We start from the raw sequence: 13,613 nt of genomic DNA, 5'->3' as shown, positions 1-13,613 counted from the left end.
ACAGCACTGCGATGTTAAACGGAGACAACAGACACCCAGTTACTTTGCGCACTTTGCGTCTTACCTTTGGTGTTCCTCGAGTAACAATTCCTTCGTCAACCGCACATCACGGAGAAGGGCAAACTCAATCCACGAAACCAAAAGCCGCTCTCGAAAGAACAAACTCGAAGCCACTGTCTATCGCATAGCGTGAAAGAAGGTTAAATCGCTAGCCACCAGATGGCGGGGTGAAGCAGAGTAATTGCAAGTAGCTAGGATAGGTGGCGCTAGGTACCGCCCAATTCATGTTCTGGCAAAAAAAAAAAAAAAATTTGCTTCTTTTAGCCTACTACTGCGCTTGAGATCCTCTACTATACACACATTACGCTTATTACAAGCATCAAGTGAACAGACATTGAGCACATACACGGCGCACACAAATATCAATACAACGGAACACCACACTAATCCGAACACTACACCCGTACTCTGCGTTTCCGTCTTTTATACTGTTCGTTTTGAACGTACGGAACTTTTCGGTGACTCCCTAAGCAATAAAAAATATTGCCAGCATGTTGATTTTTTCCCGGCAATGTCGTACCTTTGAGAGTATTTTGAATGGCTCAGGGGATGAATCTCTTATTAAAAAGTAAACGCTCGATCATGCCATAATTACATGAAATCCAATAAATCAAGCCGCTCCAATGCGGTTCGAAGCCATGAGTTTGTTTCCCCACACGGCACGTCGTAGCCTGTATTTCTATTGGTTTTCTATTTGTGCTGTTCGCGCAAAGCTGCAATTGCCGTCTTGAATTAATCTCTGTAGAGCGGATATTCACTCAGCTGGAAGTGATGCTTCACGGGCTGAGAAATCGCTTTTCGATCAACTTGAATGCAGTCAAAGCCGCGACTTGCGGCAGGTACGGAGCTACGCCGTGGCGAGCCCGAAAACTCCTAGCGCTTATCCCAGCGCGCCACTTGGAGGGCAGTTCCTCCAGGAACCGTAGTATATTTAAACAGCAAAATAAAGGGTAGCTTTTTTTTTTTTTCTCTCGATTTTACCTACTATTGTTTTTTAATGCCGAATTTCCATACTGTAAATATACGTACTTTCCGTCACGATTTCGTACTGTTCAGTCCTAGCTCCAGAGCGCAATCGCTCTCGGGGACGAGACAATTCCGACAGTCACATTGGCCACTGTATGATAGGAGCTTCTACTGCTCAGACCAACGTTCCAACATGACTATCCACACGTTGATCGATTGCACGTAATCCCTCAAGTGGTATTAAACTTTTTAATATAAAGCGGAATGTCAACCTGCGACACCCCGCCCCCTCCGATCACGGCCCGACCAGCGGCATCAATGCCCAACAGTTTACGATCTCATCTTCTTGTTACACCACTGATACGCGAACACACGGTCACATCGGCGATAATTCCAGTCTTCTGTTCACAACCCACAATACTGCCGTCACGATGTTGCAGCTATGTTGCTCACACGCACAAACACAGAACCACGTTGAACGCCGGTTGCACTCGGCATCGGAAAACATAACCGAACTCAGCACGGAAGGTACCCAGGCAGCCGGCAGCAAAACCTGCCTGTCCTGGACGCAATGCCTGCGGTTTCCATAACGTCGGAAACGTCGACACAGTTCAGCCTGGTTTCGCTACTGTAGTTCTGTGCCGCGCGAGTCCCGAAATCCGGAGACGGCCATCCCCCAGTGTACGTGGCGCTGCTGGCACTGCTCCGGAACTTCGCTGTTTCTAGCGGCTTCGTTTGCTCGTTTGATAAAATTAGTGATAAAAACGTCAATGCAACCGAAATGTTCTGCACGTTTAGACTAGAAGACGGAATTACAGGCGGCCTTCGCTGCCGCTGAAGCTCAATCAACTCAACAGCTATTTATTAAACAACGTGCGCGATCTGCTCGAAAAACGAAACCGAAAAGATGAGTCGGGAGGGCGAAAGCTTTCTCCCGTCTGCCTGGAGAAGGGGAAAAACGTTTCGTTCCTCCCCTTTTCTCGTGTCCGCTCGGGGGCGCGTCAGTAGAAGGGAGGAAGACGCGCCGTTGCTACTTTTTTCCTCCATTTTTTCTTAGAGTGTACCATGCTGTACATCTCTTTTTCCTCCGCGGTTTTCTGTGATTCAGGTTCACCTGCTCCCCTCCCGTCTGTGGGGAGTTCCTCCACCGAACCGAAATCCGGATCATCAAAGATAACACCAACAGCGTCAACGCGTGCCACATATGGCCTAAGTTTGTTGGCGTGGATCCACTTACGGCCACCGTCAGGCATCTCAACTACGTAGCTGTTCTTTCTCCTAACCTCTAGTATTTTCGCTGGTCCCAACCAAGGAAAGTTCATCTTTTTACCACTCGTGTCCCTTAGTAGCACTATAGTCAGTTACAGGTTAAGAAGGTAGCGGCAAATGCTCCTCAAAGGGAATCAGATATCCCTCCGCCACCTTTGCATCCAATAGCGTCCCACCGTTTCCGTGACGTCGCGGACAACGCGCGAGGAGGGTCTTGTTGAGAAAAATTGCTGGTCCTGTTCTCCGCGGTAGTCTGCTGCTGGTCCTTGGCCTTTTTCGTTGGTTTCTTGTCTGGTCGTCCGCTCGTTGTCGTCGTGTCTGTGTTGTCCGTCGTTCGGTGCCCGCGTGTGTCGACGGTCGTGCGACAAAACGGTGAAAAAAAAGTGGTGGACTACTCCTGCCTTTTCTCTACGCTGGTCTCCTCTCCAACCCCCCTCTTCCTCTCTCCAATCTTTCGTAAAGCTGTGTGTCTGTGCTCGGACTTTGTGTAATTTAACGATTTAAATTTGGCATTCTTTTGGTTTCCTTTGTTTTTCGTGTCTTTGCGTCTGTCGTCGTGATCGTTGCAGCTCCAGTACAAAGGGGAAATGAAACAAAAGAAAGGCTGCATTTTTCATTTTTTTATTTCTCTTCCTCGTGTGTCGTTCTAGTTTCCTCTCTTGGCCTTCTTGCATTGGTTCGGTCGGTCGTGGGCCAGCAATTTCCTCAGGGTTGGGTCGGCGTCGATCCATCGTCTCGTCCCATCGGCGAACGCCGGCAAGGGGTCGTTCCACCTTGTACGCTTTTTCTGATCGCCATAAACGTGCGGCGCGAGTGGATGGAAAAGCGCCGCCACGTCTGAGTTGGCTGCCCGAATGGGGCGGCCCTCTTCATTTCTTTTTAAGTGTCTCTCGTTTGGCGTTTTCGTTAGCTGCCTTCCCGGGTCCCACGGCGCCCAAACCACAAGCCGTGACTACAGGTAACTCTTGGATGATTAACAATAAACTTGGTGGCTTAGTTGGTTGAACATCATAAAATATTAGCGCGAAAGACAAGGGACTTAACAAAGCGCGCCATCAGTGAACTTGTCACTTAAGTACTGAACCGAAATTTGGATTTCGAAAAAAGCTCGAGGTACACCTAAGCACTTATGAGTTGTGAATGCGAAAGCATGCAAGCCGTTCGTCCACTCCCTTTTTCGTCTGCTCTGTACTTTTCGTCTCCAGTCAGCGCATTCACACGGAACGTGCTGACCTTGGACGTCCCGTGTTAATAATAATAATAATATCTTTATTCAACCCTCAGCGCCATGGGATGAGCGGTTGTGGAAACTGACGAGCGCAGCAGCCAATGGGAGCCCCGCCGACGCGTGCCAGCCAATGGAACCGAAGGCGAAATCCATCAGATTTACTTCGCTCCTTTAGGATTGAGGAAACTAGGTACCGTTTTGGCACTTCAAACTGATGTCAGCTCGCTCCATGGAAGAGTTAATCCTTTCCCATTAATAAAGCCGCAGAAGTGTTAAACGGGACGCTACGAACTACAAAATATCACTCGTACATCGATTTCTCCAACGGATGGCCGTACTTTCGGAAAAGAAAGGCGCGGTCAAACGAGGTCTTTGACGTAACTGTCCTCCGGGAGAATTTGAGAATGAGGGGAAGCGGCCGTGCTTCTCTCCTCGCTTCGGTTCACCAGCTCGACGAGACGTTGCGAGGAGGAGAGGGAGTGGGAATCGTGACGTGACTTGTCTCGTCGGCCGCCAAGCGCCCCGGCCCGCGCACGAGGAATTGTGGGAGAGCCTGTCCCTCGCCTGGCCGCTCTGCCTTGAGATCGCATTGCCTTGTCGCTTGTCTCCTCTTAATCCTCTGTTTTTCGATTCTATTACCTATTTTTATCTATTCCAGTGCATTTTTTATTGCTTCTAAGTGTTTCTATTCTCTTCAACGCGCGATATTTCTTGTATATATATAGTATTTGTGTCTTTATAACTTGCCTTTTTCGACGGGAGTGCCGACGGACAACACGCCGCTTCGCGCGTCGTTCCCCGGGTGTGTACTACCGTTGCTACCGATTCCTATCGCGCTGTTAGCTGTTGATTTTGGTTCATTTGACCCGCGTGCAGTCGAGATAAGCGCTTTATGAACACCCGCGCACTTGTCATAGGGGTCAGCGGAGTTCTGAACCAACAATCGCGACGCTAGAGCCGAGTACACTGTCATTTGGCCGCCCGCCCTCGCTCCATTGACTCGCACTGTATAGCGTATGTCTTCGAGTTCTGCTTACTTAACCAAGACCCAGTACACTGCTTTGTCGCCGCAAACCATTCGTCCGAATGTTTGCGAAGCTGAGGCATATGCAGTGCTGCGGCGTCTGACAACTGCGCTCTGCGACGCGATCCCTTCGCAAACGCCGACGGCTCAATATCGCGGCTTGAATGCGCCTATGGCATGCCTTCGTAATCTAGCCGCTAAGCTCTTGTAAGTTGCCAACGCACTTTTTTAAGTGCAGAGATGTGTTGCCGCGAATCATTTGTCCGAATGTTGGAAAGCTGTAAGACCGTTCGTCATATCCAACGTGCGGCAACTGGCGGCAGCTGATAAAACCCGTTTTCTCTACTGACGTCTAACTCCTGCTGGTCAGCTCAGTTGGTAGAGCGATCCACTAGAAATATAGAAGTCCCTGGTTTGATACCAGGACCAGGCAGATTGTTTCGGTCGTGCACCAGTCATCTAGCTGTGCTTTGAGATTTGTATTTGTCCTTTGTCCCCCTTGTTCCCCTTCTCCAGGAAATATTATCGTCATTCTTTACCAGCTCGCTTGCACGTTTGCATTCTTTTTATTATCATCAAAGAGAAAATTGGGTGACATTCCCCTCTATGTAGGCGGATGACCAGTGAAGCTGTTTAGCACACGTCACAGACGTGACAAAGAAATTTGAACAAGGATACGAACACATTTATTGCCTTGATTGGGGGTCATCGTGACAAAAGGTAGGCACACACACGTGCCGCTCGCCGCCGCCGCTGACAGTCTCGTTGCCGTTCCCGCCGTTGCTCTTCGTAGGCGCGTTGCTCTTCGGGAGTCCGGACTATACGCGGCCTCCCCATTACGACGAGAGAAGTGAAATTGAAAATGGAGAGCGGCAACTTGTCTTTCTGGTTTTTTTATATACATTCGCGTGGATGACTATCACCGCCCCGAGGAGCCGGAGGAAACTAGACACGCGCGACGGGACCGCCACGCGGTGGAAAGATGACACGCGCGACGGACCGCCACCCTGGGAGAGAAAGGACGCTAGGCGCGGAAGTGCTTGGAACAACGACAAAGAGGGGACAGTGCGAGCGTAGAGCTCTTAAAGAGTTTTCGGTCATGCACAGAAAAATTGCTAAATTACCCAGGCTTCAAGGAAAAGGCAGCTAGGGAATGGTGTTCCACGCGCCGAACGCGCACGCCTTCCCCTTTTAAAAGATTCCATTTGGTTTAGGTTTTTGCTTTAGAACAGTTACTGATGCAAACGCACGTGCGGCAAGTGGGTGCGGTCCGGCGCGTGGGTGCGATGCGAGCGTAGAGTTTTTGGTCAGGCACACGAAAAATCCACGGAACCCTAGCCTAGGCTTCGCTGTAAAACAAGATTCTCTTAAAGTGTTCACTAAAAACATCACGGATTAAGGGAAATAAAGATTGTTATTTACGTTTATAAAATCAACACTAAAAAACACGTATCTGTTCGTCAGTTTCATTCCTGTCATCTATAGTTTTTGGGAAGAACGAATTTGTAAAACAATTTATATGACACGAAAAGCTTTGAAGACACAGTCGATCAATGGCACAGCTCACTAAGGAAACCTGCGATTCTTCTAAGCTATGTACAACCAGATAGTTTCTACGAGAACGATTTTCCAGGTCATCATTTTTATCAGCTATAGTCGGTTACAGGTTAAGAAGGTAGCGGCAAATGCCCCTCAAAAGGAATCATATATCCCTCCGCCACCTCCGTATCCAATAGCGTCCCATCGTTTCGGTGACGTCGCAGCCAACGCGCGAGAAGAGTCTTGCCTTTTGTAGATATTTGCTTTATCTTTCGACTTTGACTTAGCATTGTGGAAGCCACGAGAGGGAGATTATACTTCGTTTCACCTTATGTGCGAGTGAAGGCAAAGCTGGAAGCGCGAGCACGAAAGCTCCGTGCGTTCAGGCTTTGCTCGAGCGCGCGAGCTGGGGAGAAACGCAAAAAGCGCTGGTCTCGCGCTTCTAGCTTTGGCTTCGCTCGCAGATAAGGTGAAACGAAGTATACACCAACTCATGTTTACAAACAAACCGGAGCGCCCCTAGCGGACGCCACCGGCGCCGCGCATGCGCGATGGGGGTGTGGGCAAAAAGCTCGCCGTCGCCCATAAAGAAACCATTGAAATGCGATGTTGCCGGCGTCGGTGTGAGTCCCCCTGCCCTTTTTCGCGTTCGAATTGTTGGTTCTACGTCTTCCTGGCGATGTCTGACTATCTTGAGCGGCGTCAGCGAAATTACCGAGGCTCGTTACACCGCAAAACTTCGCGTAAATAATGTGACATGTGGCGATTCATTCCGCGTGGAAGCCGCAGATTGTACGCTAAAGCCTGATTCGCATGATAAGCTTTCGCTCGGAATTTTCAGTCGCGACGCCGCTCGGGCTGCAAAAGCGTGAACCGTAGCTGAGGTGGTCGACGACGATACTGAAAATCGATAGCAGAATCGGACGAACTCGATTAGGCATACCAAGTCGGTGTTGGTCACTCCTAACAATGACCAACATCTCCTTGTATGTACTGTTTACTTCGAGCCTGCCTACCAACCTTCAAATTTAAGTCTTTTGAGGCCTGCACTCACTTCTTATCGCAAGTGCTGGGCCAACATTTAGTCTACGGACCGGCGTCGTCTAAGAGAGCAGACGACAAGCAGAAACGTTTGGAAGAGCAGACGACAATTCGAACAATCAGGCGGCCGTTTGAACTTGAAGACGCACTGAACGTAGTCCACAGGTGGTCCGCACAACTTGACAGTTTTCTGGCTTTCATGTTGGAAGAAAACAAATAAATCTGATGACCGCAAGTATCCGTGAATTCAACCCTAAGTGCTTCCCGCCCAAGCACTCGTTGTCCGACGGCGTCTGCTTTTCCCTTTTCACGGCACATATCCAGATTCTCGGACGAACCGAGCACGTGGAAACTGACCTTCAAACTTTTCTCGACACTTTTGGTACGGCCCCAGTCGCGGCGTTTTGACGAGAAGGCAGGTTTTTGTCTGGTTCCTTTCAAAACAACGCAGGAATACACGTCTGGCATGGGGACTTCTGCCCACAGCCCCAGACCGGAAGTGCGACCGACGCGCCACCACCGCGCCGTGACGTCACAGAGATACCCGCCCCCCCCCCCCCCCCCCCCCCCCCCCCCTCCCTCCCCCCCCTCCCCGGCGGAAACAAATACGACTTTCGGGGATTAGCTTCCCCCTCCGGTGGATACAATGGCTGCTTTCAGGGTCTCAGTTCCCTCTCAAATGAATACGAAGGTCGCTTTCTTGAAAAGTGGGATCGGAGACAAGTTGGAATTCATTGAAGCGGAAAAAGGAGCGTTTCCAGTGAACTCTTCTTTCGACTGCGGAGAGATTTGAAACGGGCGCATCACGCTTGTGGGAGGAGCTTCTCCTACCTTCTTGACTTGTAACCGACTATAGTTGTGTGACAAGTTTAAGAGCGGCAATTTTATCTTGTAGAAATTTCACTTTGTTATCAAGCCTAAAGTTACTGGACCCTGGGAAAGGTAGCGCCATTGCCTTTCCTACCTGCTAGCCGGACACAAACAGAGATCCCTTGTTGATCACCTCCGCGATCTAAAAAAGAAGAAATGCCTAGACGATGCCATGTACCGTCGTCTTTTTTCTTCTGACGGGTCTACACCTATACACCTAAATTGTACGGTCTCCCCAAAATTCACAAGCCCGAGTGCCCGTTGCTTTCTATTGTTTCTTTATTGGGTCTCCGACGTACAATCTGTCAAAATATCTGGTCGAAGTCATCACTCCGGTCACAGGTAAAAATGGTTTAACAGTACGGAATTCCCAAGAATTCGTGGGCCTGGTTCGGGATCACGTCCTAGACGAAGACGACATATATGGTTTCATTTGATGTTGTGTCCTTGTTCACGAATGTCCCCACCTCTCAGGCTGTTGAGATAGCCGAAACACGCCTACGTAGGGATGACAGCCTCCCATCACGCACATCGTTAGCGGTGGATGATATTGTAATTTTGCTGCGTTTTTGTCTTAAACAATCACATTTTACGTTTCGCGGACAAATTTATCAGCAAATTGAAGGATGTCCAATGGGTAGCCCAATTTCTGTTACAATGGCAAATCTGGTTATGGAGTATGTGGAGGAGACTGTCCTTGAACAGAGTATGCTCCCGATAGGGTTTTACAAACATGTGGACGACACTTTTGTAGTTTTAAACGAGGACCAAGTTGCTGACTTTCATTTAGCTTTAAACAACGTTGAATCATCGATCCAATTCACACATGAAGTTAAACAAAGCGGTGCGCTGCCTTTTCTGGATGTTAATGCGTTCCGAAATAGTACCGGTCGCTTAGATACAACAGTGTACCGCAAAGCTTGCGATACAGGCAACCTCTTAAACTTTAACTCGCACCATTCTGTCGAACATAAAAGGGCTGTTGTAAAAACCTTACTACATCGGTCCGAACGCATTTTTTCTAATCCTTAATTGCGCGCTTCTGAGGATGCTGTTATTGCTGACCTGTTGATGAAGCGGAATTATCCGAAACGTTTTATTGATAACACGCGAAAACAGATGGGGCAAAGAAGAAGTCAGGATAATGGACGACTTAGGACAGGGCAAGTAACAATACCCTATTTGAGAGGCGTTTCTGAGTCTATTCGCAGGGCCCTCGCCCCTTTGAATATCCGCACTGCTTTCAAACCCCACCGTAAACTACGCGACCTCATTTCTAAACCTAAAGATTACACCCCCTCAGAGTCCCAGTGCGGTGTTGTGTATAAAGTGAACTGTCTAAACTGTGACGCATCCTACATTGGGGAGACAGGCCGGAAGCGCTGCACTCGCTTAAACGAACACAAAAAGGACGTGGCGAAGGCCACGCATGCGACAAGAGCGAAGACGGAACTCGTAGACCATTGTTGGAATACGGGTCACTGTTTCGAAGATAAAGTAAGTAGGCAGGCGAGCTGGTTGATGTTACATATTTTTGAAAACCGGAGACGACGGACGAAGAAGGGGACAACACACAAAACGTCTCAAACGCAGCCTGGCTGCTTTTGAGACGTTTTGTGTGTTGTCCCCTTCTTCGTCCGTCGTCTCCGGTTTTCAAAAATGTGTCCCTGTTTCGACTTTGAGAATGCGTCCACTCTGGCGCGCGAACAAAGGTGGGGTCCACGCAGGTTCGTGGAATCATGGTTCATCCGAAGTGACTCATCAGCTTGCAATTCCAACCGCGGCCCCCTCCCCGATGTGTACGCGGACTTGCTTAAATAGGACTGTTGAAGTTTTTTCCCTCATTCCTGTTTGTAGGTTTCACTGACGATGTTTCCCGCATGGGAGACGAAACGTTTGATTAAATTGTTAATCTTGTTGGGTAAAGTCGGAGCAGTTTTTTTTGATGATTATGATTCCCGGCTTTTGGAATATTTTTACAAACATATACTAACATATATGGACGACCAAAACCTCGGAAGGCGATCGGCTAATTTGTCTACGTTGCCATGGAAATCGTTATCTCGGTCCATTCAAATCTTCGAAGGTTCCAGAGTGTAGTTCTAAGCCAGTCGCGCCAAGATCACCATGGAGCATCATCGTACTGAAAGCGTTCCTCGCCAATATAAGTGTATTTGGCACTGTGTAGGCAATCAACTTATCGGTCATACACATCTCCACGGGTCTCTTACGATTTTATTGTTCTTCCATATTTTAAAACAGTAAACTTATTTTTCAGTGCTTCCAAGCATCGACACAGCATGTGGGGGCGCTACGAAGATGTACGCTGGTTTCGCCGGTGTGTGGATAACAAAATCTCGGTACACAAGAAACGTCTCCATAAAGCTACCCGTCACCAGCGAATTCAGATCGGCTCACCAAGAACGGAGGGGTCGAAGAGAAATTGCTCATTTCACGGACCAAAATGGCGACCATATATGGGGAGCTTGTCACTACATTCCCAGGATGTAGTGGCTTTAACCAAGCCTAGACAGTTGAAATAAACTGGAATCAATAGCAGCAAATCGCAATTCAAACCCGTCAAGCTTATTTTGCAGAGTTGCCAGGTTACTTTTTATTCGGGTTATATCGTCAGCATAGGTCGGCATTTTAAGCTGTCCTCACTCAAACTCACGATCACCATTTTTTCCTCAATCAGAACTCACGCCCACTCACGATCACGATTTATTCAAAATAGGATCATCACCCGGACTCACCCTCACGGTTCAACGCAAAACCAAAACTCACTCGCCGTCATCATGGTCGTCACGCTCACAGATCATCACGGTCATCACGCTCACAGGTCATCGCGAATCATCAGACTCACAGGTCATCACACTCACAGGTCCTCACGGTCCTCACACTCGCAGCATCACACTCACAGATCCTCACGGTTCTCATACTCACAGGTCATCACGGTCCACACGGCACTCACACTCAAAGCTCCTCACGGTCCTCACACTCACAGGTCATCATGCTCATCACACTCACAGGTCCTCACGGTCCTCACACTCACAGCTCCTCACGGTCCTCACACTCGCAGGTCCTCGCGGTCCTCACACTCACGCAGGTCCTCACGGTCCTCACACAGGTCTTCACGCTCATCACACTCACAGGTCCTCACACTCACAAGTCATCACGCTTGCCGGTTGCTTTCTTTGTGCTTTTCTTTTGTTTCTCTCGAGCCGTTGGTTTGTCTTCGTGTGAGTCGTGCGGCGGGGAAACTACCCCAAAACTGAACTTCTGAGCCACTAATCCAATTTGAAAGAAATGTACTATGTTAATGTTTATGCTCCGCACATTTCTACCAAATTTCGTAAACCTGGATGAATTACGAAAGAAACTAAATGCAAGCTGACGAAAGTGGATGTGTTTAACTTTCGCCTGCTGACAAGGGCGGCGGAAAAACACAAACGCGCCTTCCGACAGGTTACACAGACAACGTCGTAGTGATTAGAGCATCGCCTCGCTGTGCATTCCTCGCTCATTTGTACACAGATAACCAATTACTACATATATCACCCCCGTTTCTTTTTAGAGCGCAGCTCTTAGGGGCCCGTTCCCGGCTTGAGCGGCGTCGGCGTCGCCGTCGGCGTAACCAAGGTCACACTAAGGTCACGTGACCCCCAAGGTCACCCCAAGGTCACGTGACCCCCAGAGGTCACGCAACCCCTCCCCCAGGGTCACGTGACCCCCAAGGTCACGTGACACCCAAAGTCACGTGACCCCCCGCCGAGGTCACGTGACCTCCCCGATGACGTCATCGTCACTGATGACATCACCGGCATCCGCATCGTCATCATCACTGATCACGTAATCAGTGACGCCACTGATGACCTCACCGGTCATCGGCATCCGCATCGTGATCGTCATCATCACAGATGACGTCATCAGTGACGCACTGATGACGTCACCGACATCCGCATCGTCATCGTCATCATCGCTGATGACGTCATCGGAGTCCGCATCGTCATCGTCACTGATGACGTCATCAGTGACGTCACTGATGACATCATCGGCATCGTCACGTGACCCCCCAGGTCACTTCACCCCCCCCCCCCCCCCCCCCAGTACCCTTCCCTCGTCCTCCTCAAGAGCTGCGCTCTAATTCGGTGTTACAGGGAGTTGTAAATGGCTTTCACTTTTTTGTGCCACCCACACGAACTTCTACGGAAGTTTATGCATAATGTATACGTACCAATTTTTTTTTCTTGGGGGAGGGGGGTAATATCAGGTAGGGTGGTTTCACGTGACGACGGTCTGAAATCTCACCATAATCCCTGTTGACAGTGGCGTCTGTCTGTCGTATGCTATTTATGAACAGAGGCCGCGGTGGCCGAGTTTTCTTCTCACTCGAGTTGCTTCTGCTTTTGTTGATCGACCGTGCTTGCCGGAGTAGGCTGCGACTTAGGGAATCATCGGCCGGCATTGTTTTTCAGTCCATCTCGGCCTTTATAAAATACTGTCAGCATTTATTATCGTGATACATGCAGCCGTCCTTGAATTGACTTTGTTTGGATTGGTTTGACTTTGGCATGACTTTGCTTGGTTTGGAGTGGTTTGGGGGTTGGGGCCGTCCCCATGTGGCTCTTTGTCGCGCTCTCGATGATGTAGGGAGCGCCACCTTTCATGTGGCAAGCCGCGTCATTCTTGACGCGCAATTTTATAATGGGCAATCAGTTCGTCGAACAAGGTTTCATAGACTGATTGTTTCATCGACACTGCGATGTTTCATCGGCAGATCGTTTCTTCGACATTTGTTTAATCGATGTGTCATCCGAGTTTCTTGGACATTCGATGCTCGACCGAGCTTAATACTCAGCAACCATATAACTACATTTCGTCGACACTTTTTTTGTTTTGTTTTACTCGTACGTCTACACGACATTTCTCTTTCTCTCTCTTTCATTGATGCGGTGTTGGCTCCTTGACGTCTCGCGTTTTTCGCGTTTTCGCAGCGCACTACGGTGTCCGCTTCGGACAGGGCGCAGGTGGCGCAAGCGCAAATGCTCCTCACTCTTTGTACGCATGCAGTGCAGTGTGCTCTTCGTGGTGTTGGCTGTGCGCTTACGTCGCTTACACTCTAAGAAAAAAAGGGTGTAGTCGGGTGGATCAGCAGCACATGCACCCATTTCCTGAAAGATGCACCCTCCGTACGTGGCCCAGCCAGTGTATTTGTGCACCGACAATGAGCATCCTCCTCTCCCTTAAAAACCTCTAGGTGTATTAGTGCACCGCCACGCTAGCCACGCGCCCCGACCGGCGTGTGCTTAGATGCCCTCTTGGGGGTCACTTTTGGGTCGGGCAGTTTCTTAGGAAGTATGGAACTGTTTTTTTCACTCGGTATTGACTGTAGACGCGATGCTTGTTTTAGGCCAATCAGGTCTCCGGGTAGGATCACGTGACTACAGTCTCCAAGCTAGAGATAAGGCAGAGCACGGCACCTGCCTGAAGGCCAAGGCCACGGGTAGCATCCACTGCCATAGCCTCCTCTATACGGAGAAAGCCTGGCACATCGACGACGGAGCCATAGAGCGCGCGGCCGCAGGAAAAAGGAGAGGAGGAGCGCGCCGAACG

Source organism: Ixodes scapularis, unplaced genomic scaffold (assembly GCF_016920785.2).
Source record: "Ixodes scapularis isolate PalLabHiFi unplaced genomic scaffold, ASM1692078v2 PGA_scaffold8__174_contigs__length_109621045, whole genome shotgun sequence".
Taxonomy (NCBI): domain Eukaryota; kingdom Metazoa; phylum Arthropoda; class Arachnida; order Ixodida; family Ixodidae; genus Ixodes; species Ixodes scapularis.
This window is presented reverse-complemented; position numbering follows the sequence as displayed.